The 9,607-nt window shown below is 48.2% G+C and overlaps 1 long non-coding RNA gene across 1 annotated transcript; it reads right to left on the bottom strand.

The window, feature by feature from the left end:
- Positions 1–4,062: 4,062 nt before the first annotated feature.
- Positions 4,063–7,920, bottom strand: LOC115509729. Its single transcript, XR_003967470.1, has 2 exons — positions 7,683–7,920; positions 4,063–4,309 (listed from the first exon to the last, which is right to left on the bottom strand). It is a non-coding gene; the product is annotated as an uncharacterized LOC115509729 (long non-coding RNA).
- Positions 7,921–9,607: the final 1,687 nt, after the last annotated feature.

Here is a 9,607-nt window from a genome sequence, read left to right as displayed (position 1 = left end):
GTGCTTTTTCGTTTTAGCCGTGAGTTCCTCGGAGAATTACTTTTGGGAATTCTTTGAGGCCTAGGTTGAAGGGGCTTCTTTCTTCAGAGAAGGTCTGCATTTATTTCTGTGAGGTGCCTAGGAATTAACCAGTCCAGGATTGCTTTCTACATTCATGGTTTGAGATTTTGTGCCATTAGGTGATGTGAACTTGGGGCTTAAAGCCGTACAACTCTAACTCCTAAAGGACCTGATTGGTATCCTGGTCATCACTGTTTCCCAGGAGAGCACAATTTTGCAAAAAGAGACTACCGCGTCTCCCTTAGACACAATGTCTCCTGTTTGGCCTTGGGAAAGTAGCTCTCAAATTTTAACATGTCCGAAGAGCCCATTAAAAGATGCAGATTCTTAGGTCAATACCTGAGATTATGATTCAGCGGGTGGAGTTGTGGCCCAGGAATATGCATTTTTAACAATCATCAAAGATGATCTGTGTGTAGGTGGCAAAAGTCCACACACTGTAAGAAACAGTCTTTAGTCTTTAGATCTCGTAGCTTCATTGGGTCCATTGTGGTGAGATGGCAAAAAGCAAGCTGAGGACAAAGCACAAGCTAATACACCAAAACACCCCCCCTTGGGTGGGATATGTGTGACATTCCTCAGGCACTCCTGACTCCCCAAGAACAAAGGGAAAAACAAATGGTTAACTGATAGAGATCACAGTTTTGCAGGACATGAATCTCCATCAACTTGGAACTATCTTAACGATTTACAAGAAAAAAGCAATCTCCAGCAATCCATAGACTCAATTTCCTGGGACCCTAACGTCACTCTCTCCTCCGTAAGTTAGAAGATCATATAGAATCAGTCACTCCTCACAATCCCAGTGCAGCTCTTTCTGCCCATGGGTCCTGTCCCCGTGCTGTAATAAAAACAACCTTTTTGCACTGAAGATTCTCAAGAATTCTCTTGGCCATTGGCTCCTGAGCCCCACTTCAAACCACATCAATTGTACAACCTCGTGGCTCTCTGTCTCCCTGGAGGGGAAAACATTCATTACATCGGTTCAATAGCTTCTTATCTCTTTATATTCATGGACCCACCTACTTAAGTCTATTGTTTGGACCATGGTATAGGAAGGAGCACTAACTATGTGCCCTGCAGATATGACTCTGAGTGAACTAATAAGAGCAAAATACCTTGCATGCTGTGGTGCTGTGATTTATAATAAATACATATTTGGTTGTCCAGTTTCTTGCACAGAGTTCCTAAAATTCCAGGAATTTCCTAAGTGAGAAATGTCCTAAAGTTTATCTCTTTTGTTAAATGTCCTTTGTTATGTTATTGAGGTGACGTGAAAGCCCCTGGGTCACCTAAGGATGGGGGCTTGTTGCCAGGGGAAACAGTCATGTGATTAGATGACTGGAACTTTCAGTTCCACCCCTTGATTTCCAGAGAGGAGAGAGGGGCTGGAGGCAGAATCAGTCAAAATGGCTAGTGAATTACTCATGCCTATGCGATGAAGCCTCCATAAGACACAAAAGGATGTGGTTTGGAGATCTTCGAGGTTGGCGAACACACGGAGGTACAGCAAGAGCGGTGTGTCCGGACAGGGCAGGGCGGCTGTGTGCCCCTCCCTGCATACCTTGCCCTATGTACAGGTATCACATCATCTGGCTATTGATTCATATCCTTTAATATCCTTTCTAATAAACCAGTTATGTAGCGAGTATATGGGTTTCCTGAGTTCTGTGAGCTGCTGTAGCAAATCAATTAAACCCAAGGAAGGGGCCGTGGGAACCTCTGATTTATAGCCAGTCTTGTTGGAAGTATGGATGACAGCCTGGGCATGCAATTGGCACCTGGAGTGAGGTTAGTCCCGGTGGAATCTGATGCTATCTCTGCGCAGATAGGGTCAGAACTGAGTTAATTGCTTGGTGGTGATGTGGAAATGTTGGGAGTTTGGGGCCGACAGCCGAGAAAGAATTCTTGCTGAGAAGGCCATGCTGCACGTTGGCTTGCCTTGCTGAGAAGGCTGTGTAAGAACCCACCGTTTTTAACCCATGGAAAACACTGGAAAAGTTTTACAAGGTGAAATTACCCAATTTTGTAATTTAAGTAGTCAGTAGAGGACATTGACAGGAAACAGTAAAGATAGAAATCCATCGTGGTCTAGGCAATATTCCCACACATGTCTGTACAACCAACTTCCTAGGAAATGGTCCTAGTTGGGAATTGGTCAGCTCTGACTGGAGGCCCCTGGGACCAGAAGCGGCTAGACCAGAGATGTGGAGGGGATCACATTAGACCAGTGAGAAGGAAAACTTTTTTTTTTTTTTTGACATTTATTTATTTTTGAGAGAGAGAGAGAGAGAGAGCGTGCGCGCGCACGAGCGGGAGAGGGGCAGAGAGAGAGGGGACACAGAATCCGAAGCAGGCTCCAGGCTCTGAGCTGTCAGCACAGAGCCCGACGCGGGGCTCAAATTCACGAACCACAAGATCATGACCTGAGCTGAAGTCGGACGCTCAACCGACTGAGCCACACAGGCAACCCTCATACGGGAGTCTTAAGATTGGCAGCCATCCTTGTGACTTTGGTGGCTGTCCTGTGACCGAGACTGACCACTTTTTGTATAAGGACAGAAACAAAGAGAGGCATCAAGTTTCTGGGTCTTATTACCATTCCGGCCAGGGTACTAATTTCCAGCCAAAAAGCAGGCTTTCTCCTCCCCACAGAGTAGCCATGGGTTAGGGGACTGCAGCCTGAGCAAACGACGTGAGAGTGTTCCAAAAAGGCCATACTCCCTGAAATGAAAGTAAAGAGAGAGGAGAGGAAATACTCACCAAATTTGCACCAAGGCTCAAAGTCCAGACAAGAAGACTCAAAGCCGCACATAAGACACCGAAATGACGAGGTCTGAAGTGTTGGGATCTGGAACCAATGGCCAAGAAAGAATTGAAACATCTTCGGTACAAAAAGGGTGGTTTTATTGAAGCACAGGGACAGGACCCATGGGCAGAAAGAGCTGCCCTGGGATTGTGATGAGTGACTGATTACATACTTGGGAACTGGGGGAAGTAAAGATAAGGGGAAGTTCCCGAAAGGATATACTAAAGAAGACTCAGAACCCTGGAGGCCTAGCAATTGTCAAGCTCAGTTTGTTTTTCCCTCTAGCAAAGCATTAACATCAAGACAGTTGGGAGTCCCTGGAAGAAGGTCATATTCTGCCCGCCTCAAGTATCTGTCAATGGGCTGCAAGTTATAAGGAAATTTAATTTTATCTACATTTCCTATTGCCTTTGTTCCCCCCAGCAGTGGTGTGGGAATTGGTATCGATATATACACTTTGAAGAAAGTAATGATGGAAAAGGCCTGATTGATGCAGAAATTTGTGTACCTTCTCTTCCTGCTCCTTGGTTGGGGCTAGAACTAAGCAGAGGCATCATTTTCTCGGTGTGAAGCTTGGACTGAAACACACCAGGGGAAGCCAATTTGCCCTTCTCTAAAAGTCATTTTTGGCTCCCACCTACCCTGGGTTAAGTTGGAAATGTGTGAATGGAAGCCTGAGTTGAGAATGAACTGGGGCCTTCAAGCTCTTAAACACTTGTTACTCGAGAGAATGTGTAAGAAAGGACTTTTAATCCTGTACTATGTGTAACATATGTAATACATGTAGCATATGGAAGGTAAAACTTACCAGAAATGTGAATGGGAAGTAGGTAATCGAGAGAGAAGAAACTATGTATTCTCTATCAAATTCAGAACTCTAAAAATTAAGCAAAAACTATAGCAAGCCAAGAAAAAAAAACCCCGGAATTTGACCAAACTTAATAAATGACTTTAACTCGATTTATTGCAACATCACTATGTCCGTGCAGGTCTGGTTTCCCTGGTATCTTGAGGAGAACATTTTGGGTAAAAGCCATACCCGATGCTCAGCCATAAATCTCATGCCTGAAAATGATAAAGTTCTTGATTCCAGTTAATTTTATTTCTTTCTCTTATATTATTCATGCTCCTGTCCTTTTGGAAATTGGAATGTAGAATGCAATGTGGCAAATGTGAAGAAGTGGGAAAAGCTGTTGGAAAATGATCTGATGTCAATTTATTGTTCTCTTCGGAGTAGAGCCATCCTTTCCCCAGTGCTTGAGCCTGGATCTTCTGCCTCGGGCTGCGGACGAGAAGGCGGCTGTCACTGCTGCATTCCTAATGGCCTCTCTTGTTAGGTGGATCAGGGATCCCCACTCGGTGATCCCCACATGGGTCAGATGTGTTTGGACGTGGAGAATGGGTGGGCTGGGTCTCCCAGAAGCCTATTCAGGTGAGGCCCTGTGGATCAGACAGGATGACTTTGAGCTTAGCTGCTGGAGAAGAGCCAGGTGCCCCACGTGGGCCAGCCCTTGGATGTGTGGCTGGGTTCTTTGGAAGGCAGGGGCATCTTCTGCTAAAAATGTCAACAAGACGATAAGACAGTGAGCACAGCAGCCTGGTTTGGGGTGCGTTAATTGAGAAGAACACAATGGAAAATAGGGAATTCTCCCCAGATTCACCACACATCACCAAGTGGCCTGATTTTCGGGCAGAGTATAGAGGTGTTGGGGGAGCTCTGTGGGTGGACACCACCACAGAGAGAGGTTGCACCGCATAGTCAAGCAGTGGCTTTGTTCAAGGGCCTCATGGAAGTACACCTCTTACTCAGGAACAGTACCTTGGAGGCCAAAGCCCTCTGTGAGCAGGTGGGAGAAAAACCCAGAGCAAATGTGGGTTACTGCTGGCCGTATGTTAAGGTTATTTCATTGGCCCAGCAGGCCTGTGGGGCCCAAGGAAACTTGGGTTGCATAAAAAAGGAAAAGCATACTGTAGTTGGCAAACAAAATGTGTCTTTGTGTGTGAGAGTGTGTGTGTGTGTGAGAAATGAGCTTTCATTTAGAAGCTTTGGCAGTGGTTTCAGCCAGTTCCCCAGCACTTTTAAAATGATATTTTCTGAGCCTGGAAACCAAGCAGGCAGATCATGGAATTTTGGCTGGAGATGTTTTTAAAAAATGTAGGCTAGCAGTGAAAAAGGAGGCGGGATTTTGGTGGGGAGGCCTTTATGGGCTGCAGAGCAAACCAAGCAGGGTTACCATGGTGGTGCTTCTACTGTTTATATAAACAAAGGTTTTTCCTGACAAACATACTTCATGTTTAATAATCCTCAATCCACAGGGGCCTCTGCTCTTTGTGTGTAGCTAGTTCATGCCATTTGGACTTGGGTAGAATTTCATTATTGTGTGTGTGTGTGTGTGGTTTTTTTTTTTTTCCAGGCACCCAATACACTTCAAAATTAAGTGTGGAGTTCCGATATCTGAAGTGCAAGGGTGGGAGGGGTTTAGTGATTGCAAGAGAGACTAACCTGCCAGATGAAAGTGTAAAACCAGACCTTTTGTGATCTAAAGTCTATTGGATCAGCCTACACCGACAATTCAGAAGCACAGACTTGTACTCCAACTACCTAATTTTTCTGTCGCTCTTAAGAGCACTGGGGTCCTCCCAATCAATCACGCTTCATATTGCCATTGCCTGAGATGTTGCCCTCTTGTTGGCCCATATCCAATCATTTGTGAAGTCTCTGCAAGCTCTCATATCGCAAGAGGACTCGTTTGGTTATGAGTAAAGAAAAATCCTACTCTCTTGCACTGAAGCACAAAAGTGGATTTACTGGAGCATGTCACTGGAAAGGCAGGATGGATCTAGTGGGCTTCAGGAACTGCTGGATCCAGCTTGCATGCTCCTGTCTGGAGAAGGTCCCAGATTCTGGCACATCTGATATTGTTTGCTCCCCACAGTCTCCAGGAAGACAGTCCTAGAAACTTAAGGCCTGAGAAAGGAAACTTATAGAGTGCTTTCAGGCATCCTTTTTCCAAGAAACATGGAGTGATCAGGAATCTCCACAAGCTTGGGTAAAGCTGTTTGTATTTTTCTCCCTCCTGAATATCTGGACACATCTCTAGACCTGTGCAGAGGCTCAGCAGCCTGTGGGGGGCTCTTCAGTTGTTGCCTCATCACTGCCTTCTGGGGTCTCCAAGACCAGCAGGGAGCACTGAGGGGCCATGTCCAACTATGGGCACCAGACTTCCCTACTGATGCCCTTCCACCATTTCCCTGATGAATAAACTGGTTCTATTCCGAGGGTGGCAAAGTGCACGATGTATATATGCATGGCACCAGGATTCCAGTGATCAAGATGAAGCCTGACTGTGTGCCCTGGGTATCCTCAGGAGCAGCTAATCTGGGGTCCATCCATTAGCTTTATTTCTTCAACTTCAGGGTCCCTTACAACTATAGGACCTCAGTGTCTACCACCACCCCAAATGACACAGGCATTTCTGAAAGTTCTCAGGAGTTTTACTCATGTGTTTGGGGACAAATCCATCCATGTCTTCCGCCAGGTCTGGGTTGGATGTCTGCCACACCTATTGTGCCCTCTCCTCAGGGCCACGCCTGGCTTCATGAGCACCTCCCTGGTCACCCCACCGTTCCAGATCCTCGATGTACTACAGGGCTCAGCGTCTGGGGTGGGTGGGGCTGAAACAACACCATGATGTCCACTCTGTCATCTTTTGCTCTACTGTCTCCTTTTCAAGTTCCTTCTCCAGGTATCTCCATTTCCCTCTCCCCATATGAACACCACAGGCCCTACTATTCCAGGCTTCTGTCCTCACTACCTGCCATTTTAACAGGTGACCAGCCAGGCACAGAAAGACCTCCAGAATCACAAAGTCGGTTGGTGACCACTAGGGCTGGTAATCCAGATGTCCTCATTCTCTGCTTTTCCCCTCTATAACCAATTAGCACTTTCTCAGTAAAAAATAGTATTCGAGAGCACTGTTGGTTTAAAATATTAAAATTTAAAAAAAGGTACCTTGACAATATAGCAAGGGTTTTAGTTTTGGTATTCTAATTTGAGACCCATGGGAGGCAGTGGAATAATACTGACTGGCTAATTGCATGAGGGTCCTAAGGGAAGTCACTTAAGGTGAGAGGGAAAGGACAACTTTTGAGTAAGGCTGAGTTCAGGGGGCACAGAGCACCAGAGCTTTATCCCTGAGGGCCTCCGCCAGCGGCCATGTTGAAGGTCAGAGCTGAGTATTGGGAATAGAGGGAGACCAATGGACAGAGAAAGGGTCAGCTTATGTCACAAGGTGGCCCAGACTCCCTGGGGTATGTTGAACTAATTGTTGGAACCTGTCGCGGTCTACAGTATCCACAATTCTGCAGGTGGGGTTGAACCAGAAAAAAGCTATTTTGTGTTGTTATTGTGCCCCTCTTGTACCCCCGCGCCCCAGGAAGGTGTGACTGGCTGGAAGCACTGGCTTGCTCAGGAGGACAAAATAAACCTGGGGGAAACCCGAGTGGTGCCCAGGAAGAAGACAGTCGCCATGACGGCCAGGGGCCACCAGGGGGCACTGCCTCCCCAAGCCTGTCTCAGCGCAAGCGGGCAAAGTACCGCGGAGTCGGGACGAAGGAGACAAACGCAGTCACCAGGCAAGGCCCTTTCTCCGTCTTCTTGTCCTTTTCTTCCCTGCGGGGCGCACCGCGCCGGCCGTAAGGGGGCGCGGAACCTCAGGGCCGCCTTGGGGAGCCGCGCGCGCTGCGGGCCTGGCCGGGGCGCCCTCCGAGCCCTCGCGGCCCCTACCTCCCCCAGCTCCCTGCGCTCACGCACCGTGGCCTCCCTCCGATCCTCCCGGGAAACTGGGGAGCGACCGCCAGGCGTCAGGCACTTCTTAGGCCCCGCGGGCGCCGGCCGTCCCGGATTTCGGTTCTGGAGGGGAGGGGCAGAGGTCGTTCGCGACTGTCCCGCGCTGCCGCCGCCTCCACCTGTGTGGAGCCCCGGACGCACCCGGTCGACCGGATGGTGCTTCAGTCAGCCCAGACCTGCCTCTGGGAGGAAGGCTGACCGGGCCTCCCGCCGGGCCACATCTGTCTCCGGCACCCCCGGGTGTGGCCGGGATAACGGGGACTGTGACCCGAGCGACAGAAGCTGCAGGGGCGCGCAGTGACCACAAGGGGGCGTGTGGAGACTCCAAAAGGGCAATGGTCGCTGGTACCAGAGTGGTTCTTTGAGGCCCCAGTCGGCCACAGTGACCGGGCAAGCACGGTATCGCTTTGGACCAGCTCCTTCCCCGCTGCTCGCTCGGAAAATCCCCAAGAGTGCTCTGAACACAAGAGATGAATATTCCCCTGTAAAATGAGGCCATCCTGCCTCCCATCCAGGGTCAGGGCAGGGGTAAACGAGCTGGTGTCAGGGCACCGGCCCCTGGACTGAAAACTTTCTCTCTGCCCTTTTAGATTTCTGTGGTTTCTTGCTGCCCCCTTGACTGGATGCAGCAAATGGCTGTTGCCTGGGACAGCTGGGCCTGGAGTCCTGGCTTCCTGCCGAAAAGGGAGCAGCGGAGAATTGGGCTCTGGCTTCCGGCTGGGCTGGTGGATGACCCCTCAGGTGCGTGCCTTAAATTAGGTGCTGCGTTTACACACAAAAGGCCCCCTACGGTTGTGCCAAGCCCCAGGCCCTCTCTCTTTCCTACTTGTTGGTGGCTAAAGCCCGTGTCGTACCCACCATTTTAGATCCTCAGGAAGCTGACATCCCCCAGCCATAAGTATGAGCGTTTGCCATTTGATTGAAAATTGCAGTTTTCTGGTGGTTTATAGCTCAGGTTTTGAAAGCAAGAAAGTGAATCTGCCTGTAAATAGCTTGCTCAAAATTGTTCTCTCCTGCCTGTTTTCTCTTTGGCTCCTACTCCTTTGGCACAAGGAACACAGCAAGGCTGGGCTGATTTTTCAGTCCACAGCTACAGGGGGGACAAGAAAAGAATGTTGGTGTCCCCAAGGTGAGTGTGTTGTCTGTCTCAGGTCCTGGGCTGTGGTGTGACCAGAGCACCTTTGTCTTGTCAACTGAAAGGGAAAAAAAAAAAAAAAAAAAGGCAAAACTGAAAAAGAACAAAGGCCTTTATTTTGGGTCTCAGAATTGCAGTTTGGGGAGCAGAGAGTCTGGAGTAACCAGAAAAGTGCTCATGGGGGGAAAGCAAGGATTTTTTTTTTTTTTTTTAAGAGAAAGAAGGAAGGAGCAATGACATGATTTCGATAAAGAAGAGAAGAAAAAACCCCTTCTAATTTGGTGCTGACTGGTTAAGCCACTTCTGATTACTGTTATTGATTATTTTATTATCGGTGCTATCAAATGAAACTATCCCTGGTATTAATTAACATTACCTACCTCACATGACCCAAATGCCAGTTGCTCTGTTGAAATTTTTTTTTAATGTTTATTTATCTTGAGAGAGAGAGAGAGAGCACGCGAGCAGGGGAGGGGCAGAGAGAGACAGGGAGACAGAGAATCTGAAGGAAGCTCCAGGCCCTGAGTTGTCAGCACAGAGCCTGATGCGGGGCTCAAACTCATGAGTAGTGAGATCATGACCTGAGCCGAAATCGAGAGTCGGATGCTTAACTGACACCCAGGCGTCTGACTGTGTTGAAATGTTATGAGCAACTGCTTGTAAAGCTATTGCCGCTTCTGGGCCAGTCCAAGAGTTCATTAGCTGGAAAAGAAAACGGAGCTTCAAAATGGAGTCTCCTATGCCCAGAAATTTT

This window comes from Lynx canadensis, chromosome A3, assembly GCF_007474595.2.
Source record: "Lynx canadensis isolate LIC74 chromosome A3, mLynCan4.pri.v2, whole genome shotgun sequence".
In the NCBI taxonomy this organism is placed as follows: domain Eukaryota; kingdom Metazoa; phylum Chordata; class Mammalia; order Carnivora; family Felidae; genus Lynx; species Lynx canadensis.
This window is presented reverse-complemented; position numbering and strand designations above follow the sequence as displayed.